We start from the raw sequence: 10,274 nt of genomic DNA, 5'->3' as shown, positions 1-10,274 counted from the left end.
CATTTATCCTAATAAGGCCTGGACTGGATGCCAGAGTTCACCTAATCTCAAGAACCTCTGTGAAAAATAAGCAGGTATACATTTTCTCCCTCCCCTGAATGTTTCACCATTAAGATCTTAAGAAATTTAAAAGTATATGGGAAGTAACGGAGAAGACATTATAAAGCAAAAGAAAAAAAGAATGAAAACAAAAACGAAACAAATATGTATTACGTATCGTCTGAGAGTCCCGCCGACAGCAACCAGGAGACCGGAAAGAAACGGCACGCGCTCCGTCTGTCGCGCATGCGCCTTCCTTCAACGGTTGCCTGCGCAGCCGAGACAGTAGATTTTGACCCCAGATTCAGGTCACCTTTCCCGCCAAGAGCAGCGCAAGGCACGCTGGGAAACCCGAGAGTATGAAGGTTTCCTTCTCAGGCTTCGCAAAAGCCACGTGCCCACAGGGAAGGTTCATTGTGTGTGCCAAGCCCTCTCGATGTACATAACCGTCTTACAGTGAACAAAGTGTTCTCAACAGCCATTTAATTAATCATGTTAATTTCTGATTGTTTTCACACTTTTGATTTTGTTACGGGATCTACCACATATTGCGAGCCTTCCCATCTTACAGTTTCCTGTGTCTTTAGGAAACAGTCGCTCTAGCAGTCTCCTATCTAGATATTTCTACTTTGCTGTGTCTGTGCTGTGGGGACAGTGATAGCTGGAGTGTAATTAATGTCTCATTTAGAAGCAAAATAATACTCAGAGCTGGTAGGTAGTTAAAGACTGTCTAGTAATACAAACTTAGTTTGCAGATTGTTATATATATCTTTCGCGAATAGTCGGACAAGACTGAGCGACTTCACTTTCACTTTTCACTCATGCATTGGAGAAGGAAATGGCAACCCACTCCAGTGTTCTTGCCTGGAGAATCCCAGGGACAAGGGAGCCTGGTGGGCTGCCGTCTTTGGGGTCGCACAGAGTCGGACACGACTGAAGCGACGCAGCAGCATATATCCAAGTAGTGTCAGTAGTGTAGACATATGTTAGTAATTCATAGTTTTTGGTAGGTCTACCTGCCTTACCAGTTAGAAAACAGCCACCCTAGATATGAAAAGATTTTCTCACAGTCAATTCAGAGAGAAATGAAGACTAGAACTCTGTTTTCACTGTCAAAAATAGTGAAAATCCCCTGGTCTGATTGTTTTGCTTTTTATTTCCCTTACACGTAATGTTTTGTAAACAGTTAAACAGAAGCCTCACTTAAATGAAGTTGGGAGATCAGAATGGAGAGTTCTCATGCCCTGAGAGACAGCGGAGGTCAATAGGAAGAAGGACTTCACTTCTTTCCTTACATGGATTCAGCCAATGAAAAGTCATAGAATCTTTGTTTACCGTGGCCGTCCCAACTTCTGGCTTCTCTCTGTAAAAGCATTCTCCTCCCTCTGCTACTTAAGGACTTGCACATGGCTGGCCCTGGTTGCAAACCATTGGAATTGCAATTTTCTGCTGATCCCAAATAAACCCATCTTGGAAGGAATAATGCTAAAGCTGAAACTTCAGTACTTTGGCCACCTCATGCGAAGAGTTGACTCATCGGAAAAAACTCTGGTGCTGGGAGGGATTGGGGGCAGGAGGAGAAGGGGACGACAGAGGATGAGATGGCTGGATGGCATCACTGACTCGATGGACGTGAGTCTCAGTGAACTCCGAGTTGGTGATGGACAGGGAGGCCTGGCGTGCTTCGATTCATGGGGTCGCAAAGAGTCAGACACGATGGAGCAACTGATCTGATCTGATCTGATCTTGCTGGAAAAATATCTGGCAGTCTGTTTCAGGTCAACAGTTTACAAAGAGCTTTCACATTCATTACCTCATCTTTCTGTTACTTTATGTTGCTTCTTCCAAGAATTTTGTGAGGATAACACAAGTACTACTCTATTTTAGGGTAAAATTGGTTTCCTGAGATGAGCTCACAAGTAATTTCAGTGCTGGCAGATGGGCAGTCACTAGACCATCTAATGATGACATATTAACTATGACACAGTGCATGCGTGCTAAGTCGCTTCAGTTGTGTCTGACTTTCTGCGACACTATGGACAGTAGCCTGACAGGCTCCTCTGTCCATGGGATTCTCCAAGCAAGAATACTGGAGTGGGTTGCTGTGTCTTCCTCCAGGGGATCTTCTCCACCCAGGGATTGAAACTGAGTCTCACATCTCCTGCATTGACAGGCAGGTTCTTTACCACTAGCACCACATGGAAAGCCCTATGATACAGTGCTTCATATTAAATTTATTTTTGAGTTATTAACAACTATACAAAAAAACACAAAAAAACATGTGAAAAGTAGCTCATCTGTGAATGATAGAATCATAATAATGCTGTAGGGGAGGAATAATTTCTCCTCTACCTTGTTAGAGTTTCTGGCTGGGCCTATGAATTAAACTGACAGAAGGCAGATTAACAGCAGAAAACATACAAGTTTTAATTATATGTTTTTTACAGGTACATAGGAATCTTCACAAGAAAAGTGAGGACCCAAAAAAGCAGAATTGAATGCTTATATATTGATTTGGCAAGTAGTAAAATTGTGAAAATGTGACTAGGCAAAGGGGGGTTGCATTGGGATAGTTAAATGAGTAGAGAAGTGACTAGGAAGGTGAGGGTTATTTAAACAAAGTTTGTACAGATTTATTTCAGCATGTCCTTGATAAAGAATGTTTCTTTCCTTATGGTAGAGAAAAGACATCTTTCCTATGGGAATTTGATCTCCTGCTTTTAAAAAAAAGAAGGAAGATCAGAATGTCCTTTGTGCAGTCACTGTTTTTCAAGTGCCTTTAACTCAAAATAGTCAATACACCAGAATGACACATTGAACTCCTTCAATGCAATGTCTAACTACTAGTTTAACCAACTATATCAATGACTCTGTTCTGAGGATGAAAGTGGAGAAATGGGTGGTGTTGGTGCAAGAGATCTAAAATATCAACTACCATAATAATAAGCATATAGATACCATTTAAAATTGATAAGTAAAAAATAGCAATACAAATCTAGAAGGTAAATACTAGAAGAAACAACTAAAATAATTATCATTGACGTAAAACTATTCAGTCAGTTCAGTTCAGTTACTCAGTTGTGTCTGACTCTTTGTGACCCCATGGACTGTAGCACCCCAGGCTTCCCTGTCTATCACCAACTCCTGGAACGTACTCAAACTAATGTCCATTGAGTTGGTGATGCCATCCAACCATCTCATCCTCTATTGTCCCCTTCTCCTCCTGCCTTCAATCTTTCCCAGCATCAGGGTCTTTTCCAATGACTCAGTTCTTTGCATCAGGTGGCCAAAGTATTGGAGTTGCAGCTTCAGCATCAGCCCTTCCAATGAATATTCAGGACTGATTTCCTTTAGGATTGACTGGTTTGATCTTGCAGTCCAAGGGACTTTCAAGAGTCTTCTCCAACACCACAGTTCAAAGTCATCAATTCTTCAGCACTCAGCTTTCTTTATGGTCCAACTCTCACTACTGGAAAAACCATGGCCTTGACTACCCAGACCTTTGTTGGCAAAGTAATGTCTCTGCTTTTGAATATACTGTCTAGGTTGGTCATAGCTTTTCTTCCAAGGAGTAAGCATCTTTTAATTTCATGACTGCAGTCACCATCTGCACTGATTTTGGAGCCCAAGAAAATAAAGTCTGTCACTGTTTCCATTGTTTCCTCATCTATTTGCCATGAAGTGATAGGACCGGATGCCATGATCTCAGGTTTTTGAATGCTGAGTTTTAAGCCTATTTTTTCACTCTCCTCTTTCACTTTCATTAAAAGGCTCTTGATGAAACTATTGATAAAACTGAGCCTAAAGTGAGGCTCTTGATAAATCTATTACTGCTTCTTAAAATGTTGATTGAGACTAAGTTCAGTTTTTACAGATATTCACCATAAAACAAACAATCTTTAACTATGCATAGTTTATCATAATACCATTTTGCATATGCCTCTGAATTGTTTAATAATAGCTATTAGGTACTCCAGGGAACATAACATTTTTGCTGTCTAGAAATGGATAAATTCTTAATTATATTACACAAGCACTGCTAACATACACATATCTATATTCTACTGATCAATTTTTATACAATTTATTTGTTATTTGAAATTGTTAGGGAAGGAAAACTTTTCCTCTACCCTCTTAGTCTAGTACTTGGGGTCGGAAAATTAAGCTGACAACAATCTGATCGGCAATAGAAAAAAAAACCCACAGATTTAATTATATATATTTGCATGGGAATTCGTAAGGAAATGTACTCAAGGATGTGGTTAGAATGTGAAGTTCATATGCCATCTTAATAGGGGATAGAGAGAGACAGAGGGGAACTTATGGGAGAACAAATGACTTACAAGTAAATAGAAATGAACCCTTAGGAGAATGGATGTGATATATGTTAGTTTTATGACAATGTCTGCTTAGGTGACTTCTTATCCAGGTGCTATCTTATCCAGGTGCTGACTTATATTGACTTTTTCTCTTTGGACAAGTTTGTGTTCTGTCTTCTTGTTTAAGCTATCCTATTGTACATAAGTACTTTTTTTGAAGTCTTTTTAGTACCTTTTATTCTATTTTTTTTTTTTTGCATTTTTATGTCTTTTCTAGAAGCGAGGTGATTTTGCTGCTTAAAATAGATAGTGCTAGTTGTGTTCAGTGTTCCTAAACATGAGAAAGTTGTTACGTGCCTTAAAGAGGAAATATAAGTGTTAGATAAGATTTGTCTAGGCATGAGTTATAGTGCTGCTGGCTGAAAATTCAATACTAATGAATCAACAAATTATATTAAATAAGATGTCTTTAACCAAAATCATACATAAAAGAAGGTCATGTATCAATCAGTTGATTAAAATACTATGACCAGGGTCTTATAGGAAACTAACCCTGCTGCTGCTGCTGCTGCTGCTAGGTTGCTTCAGTCGTGTCCGACTCTGTGTGACCCCACAGATGACAGCCCACTAGGCTCCTCTGTCCCTGGGATTCTCCAGGCAAGAATACTGGAGTGGGTTGCCATTTCCTTTTCCAATGCATGGAAGTGAAAAGTGAAGTGAAGTCACTCAGTCGTGCCCGACTCTTAGCGACCCCATGGACTGTAGCCTACCAGGGTCCTCCGTCCATGGGATTTTCCAGGCAAGAGTACTGGAGTGGGTTGTCATTGCCTTCTCCAAAATTAACCCTGCATTTTCCTTAAAACAATAGTTCAGTATTTGATAATTCCTTGTTCATGATATTATTTGCTGATCACTACTAAAAATAATGACAATTGACTGTTATACACTTATAGGGGTCAGAATACACTACCCAAAATATGGCATTTTGATATATTGAATATTTTGAAGTGAAGTGAAGTCGCTCAGTCGTGTCCAACTCTTTGTGACCCCGTAGACTGTAGCCCACCAGGCTCCTCCACCCATGGAATTTTCTAGGCAAGAGTACTGGAGTGGGTTGCCATTTCCTTCTCCAGGGGATCTTCCCAACCCAGGGATCGAAGCCAGGTCTCCCGCATTGTGGGCAGATGCTTTACTGTCTGAGCCACCAGGGAATATTTTAAGCTGAAGGAATTCAAAGAATGGGAAGTGTGGAATTCCTGTCCCTTTCCCCCTGAAACAGTTCATAGAAACAGCAGGTGCTGGAAGGATTCTGTGTCACCCCCTCCCCATTCTGAAGCAGGTCATAATACCCTCATGTGAGTGGTGCCCTCTCTATACCTGGAAGAAAGGGGCAGCCTTATCTTCAAGACAAGGGATGCTCCTGAATGTTTCTGAACTTAGCAGAACTTGCTGAGTTTCCCCCAGTTTACCACCCCTTAGCTCATTCTTTTTTGTCCTACCACATTTTCCCAGGACTTCCCACTCTTCATCAAACCTAGTATAAAATCACCCAAGTTTAACTGTTTCTTCCAGTCTTTAAATCCTTTTGAAGGCTCCCATGTCAAATAAATTTAAATTTGTATGCTTTTTCTTGTTTATCTGCTTTTTGTCAATCCAATTTACAGGGCTCTGGCTGGAGAAACTAGGAAGATAGTAGGAAAAATATTCCCCCATCCCACAATACTTGCAGATTTTTGAGACATGTGAATATATAGTGTGTGTTAGTCACTCTTTGTGACGGACTCTTTGTGACCCTGTGGACTGTACCCACTAGGCTATACCCTCTGTCCATGGGATTCTCCAGGCAAGAATACTGGAGTGGGTAGCTATGCCCTTCTTCAAGGAATCTTCCTGACCCCGGGATAGAACCTGGGTCTCCTGCATTACTGGCAGATTTTTTACCATCTGAGCCACCAGGGAAGCCCCATGTGAATGTATTAGCTCTGCTGCTGCTGCTGCTAAGTCACTTCAGTCATGTCCGACTCTGTGACCCCATAGACAGCAGCCCACCAGGCTCCCCCATCCCTGGGATTCTCCAGGCAAGAACATTGGAGTGGGTTGCCATTTCCTTCTCCAATGCATGAAAGTGAAAAGTGAAAGTGAAGTCGCTCAGTCGTGTCCAACTCTTAGTGACCCCATGGACTGCAGCCTACCAGGCTCCTCTGCCCATGGGATTTTCCAGGGAAGAGTACTGGAGTGGGGTGCCATTGCCTTCTCTGTGAACTAGCTCTACTAAACATTAAATCAAGTTTTGAATAATGGATTCTTTAAACTTTTAACAAGAGTTTTAAAATAGTTTCTCAAAGTGTTGGAGTTCATTATTGTGAAGGAACTAGGGCATATTTTTACTTCTTACACTTATAATGTGCCAGTCATTCTTTTGTATTCATTCATCACTCATTCATTCTTTCTTTCAACAAATAGTGACTGACTACATTAAGGAAGGCAGGTACTATGCTAGGGTCTAGGTACAAAGTGTCATGATTTCTGCCCTCCTTGACCTTACAATCTAATGAAGGAGAGAGATGTTATATGAATAAACATATATCAGTTCAGTTCAGTTCAGTTCAGTCGCTCAGTCATGTCCGACTCTGTGATCCCATGAATCACAGCACACCAGGCCTCCCTGTCCATCACCAACTCCCAGAGTTTGCCCAAACTCATGTCCATTGAGTTGGTGATGCCATCCAGCCATCTCATCCTCTGTCATCCCCTTCTCTTCCTGCCCCCAATCCCTCCCAGCATCAGGGTCTTTTCCAATGAGTCAGCTCTTTGCATGAGGTTGCCAAGTACTGGAGTTTCAGCTTCAGCATCAGTCCTTCCAATGAACACCCAGGACTAATGTCCTTTAGGATGGACTGGTTGGATCTCCTTGCAGTCCAAGGGACTCTCAAGAGTCTTCTCCAACACCACAGTTCAAAAGCATCAATTCTTCGGTGCTCAGCTTTCTTCACAGCCCAACTCTCACATCCATACATGACCACTGGAAAAACCATAGCCTAATGTCTCTGCTTCTGAATATGCTATCTAGGTTGGTCGTAACTTTCCTTCCAAGGAGTAAGTGTCTTTTGATTTCATGGCTGCAATCACCATCTGCAGTGATTTTGGAGCCCAAAAAAATAAAGTCTGACACTGTTTCTCCACGTTTCCCCATCTATTTCCCATGAAGTGATTGGACCAGATGCTATGATCTTCATTTTCAGGATGTTGAGCTTTAAGCCAACTTTTTCACTCTCCACTTTCACTTTCATCAAGAGGCTTTTTAGTTCCTCTTCACTTTCTGCCATAAGGCTGGTGTCATCTGCATATCTGAGGTTATTGATATTTCTCCTGGCAATCTTGATTCCAGCTTGGGCTTTTTCCAGCCCAGCATTTCTCATGATGTACTCTGCATATAAGTTAAATAAGCAGGGTGACAATTTACAGCCTTGACGTATTCCTTTTCCTATTTGGAACCAGTCTGTTGTTCCATGTCCAGTTCTAACTGTTGCTTCCTGACCTGCCCTTATGATTATACAGTGGAAGTGAGAAATAGATTTAAGGGACTAGATCTGATAGACAGAGTGCCTGATGAACTATGGACAGAGGTTTGTGACATTGTACAGGAGACAGGGATCAAGACCATCCCCAAGAAAAAGAAATGCAAAAAAGCACAATGGCTGTCCGAGGAGGCCTTACAAATAGCTGTGAAAAGAAGAGACGTGAAAACCAAAGGAGAAAAGAAAAGATATAAGCATTGAATGCAGAGTTCCAAAGAATAGCAAGGAGCGATAAGAAAGCCTTCCTCAGTGATCAGTGCAAGGAAATAGAGGAAAACAGCAGAATGGGAAAGACTAGAGATCTCTTCAAGAAAATTAGAGATACTAAGGGAACATTTCATGCAAAGATGGGCTCGATAAAGGACAGAAATGGTATGGACCTAACAGAAGCAGAAGATATTAAGAAGAGGTGGCAAGAATACACAGAAGAACTGTACAAAAAAGATCTTCACGACCCAGATAATCACGATGGTGTGACCACTCCCCTAGAGCCAGACATCCTGGAATGTGAAGTCAAGTGGGCCTTAGGAAGCATCACTACGAACAAAGTTAGTGGAGGTGATGGAATTCCAGTTGAGCTGTTTCAAATCCTGAAAGATGATGCTGTGAAAGTGCTGCACTCAAGATGCCAGCAAATTTGGAAAACTCAGCAGTGGCCACAGGATTGGAAAAGGTCAGTTTTCATTCCAATCCCAAAGAAAAGCAATGCCAAAGAATGCTCAAACTACTGCACAATTGCACTCATCTCACATGCTAGTAAAGTAATGTTCAAAATTCTCCAAGCCAGGCTTCAGCAATACGTGAACCATGAACTTCCATATGTTCAAGCTGGTTTTAGAAAAGGCAGAGGAACCAGAGATCAAATTGCCAACATCTGCTGGATCATCAAAAAAGCGAGAGGTCCAGAGAAACATCTATTTCTGCTTTATTGATTATGCCAAAGCCTTTGACTGTGTGGATCACAATAAACTGTGGAAAATTCTGAAAAGAGATGGGAATATCAGACCACCTGACCTGCCTCTTGAGAAACATACATCAATATATACATAATTACAATTTGATGTAAGTGTTATGGCAGAAAAACACTGAATTCAAGGAGAAAGTCAAGAGCAGAGAAGCTTAATTTAGATAGGAAGGAGGGTCATGGAAGATCTCTCTGAGGACATGTCTTTTGAGTTACAACCAGAAAAGGGGTATGGAGAAGTATTTTGGGCAGAGAAAATAATACTTGCAAAGGCCCTAAAGTAGAAAGTGCTTCAGAAACTGAAGGAAGGCCATATTGATAAAAGCATAGCAAATATATAAAACTGTCTCCAGATGAGAAAAGTAAGCCAGGATATGCAGAATTGAATAGTCCGTATAAAGAAATTTGTGTCTCCTTTCAGGTGTAATTGGAGATATAAATGATTACAATTGGAAACGATATTATCTAATTTGTATGTTCAAAGGCTCACTCTGGCTGGTAGGAGGATGAATTAAAGATTCGTAGTGGGGTGGGAGGCGTCAGCAAAGATACATTGATTCATCCTGAATAGTTGTATCGCTTAAGGGCTGCTTTTATATTTGTTTTTAAAGATAGACATGTAAGTTAGAGTGTAAACGTGTATATGAAGCATCAACAAGATTCTCATCTAGAGAAGAGTAAGAAAAGGATAATTCTTTTCAAAGAAATAATGTCTGTCTTCATATTTTTGTCATATTTTTACAAATAATTTTTATATGTTGATTCTTGGCTGTGCTGAATCTTCGTTGCTGTACGGGCTTTTCTCTAGTCGCATGAATGGGGCTACCCTTCCTTGTGGTGTGCCAGCTTCTTATTGTGGTGGCTTCTCTTGTTGCAGAGCATGGCTCTCTGCAGGGATTCAGTGGTTGTAGCACATGGGCTCAGTAGTTCTGATTTCCGGGCTCTACAATGCAGCTCAATAGTTATGGCACACAGGGTTTCTTGCTCTGTGGCATGTGGGATCGTCCTGGACCAGGGATCAAACTCATGTCTCCTGCATTGGCAGGTAGATTCTTTACCACTGAGCCACTGGGGAGCCCCTTTCTTATATGTTTTTAATGGCATTATTCAGTGGATTCCTAGTTCTGGAATGTTTAAATCCTCTTGTTTCTTTACCTTTATTATCCATTTAAATCCTAGATGTGCTCTTTGTTCTCGATTTGTTTCTAATTTTTTCCTTTTTTCACAGTTACTAAATTTGTCCAGGGTTTTATCACCACAGGCTTCCTTCATAATTCAGTTGATAAAGAATCCACCTGCAACGCGGGAGACCCCGGTTTGATTCCTGGGTTGGGAAGATCCCCTGGAGAAGGGATAGGCTACCCACTACGGTAT

Source organism: Bos mutus, chromosome 3 (assembly GCF_027580195.1).
Source record: "Bos mutus isolate GX-2022 chromosome 3, NWIPB_WYAK_1.1, whole genome shotgun sequence".
In the NCBI taxonomy this organism is placed as follows: domain Eukaryota; kingdom Metazoa; phylum Chordata; class Mammalia; order Artiodactyla; family Bovidae; genus Bos; species Bos mutus.
The sequence above is the reverse complement of the archived record's forward strand: the minus strand, read 5'-3'. Positions refer to the sequence as shown.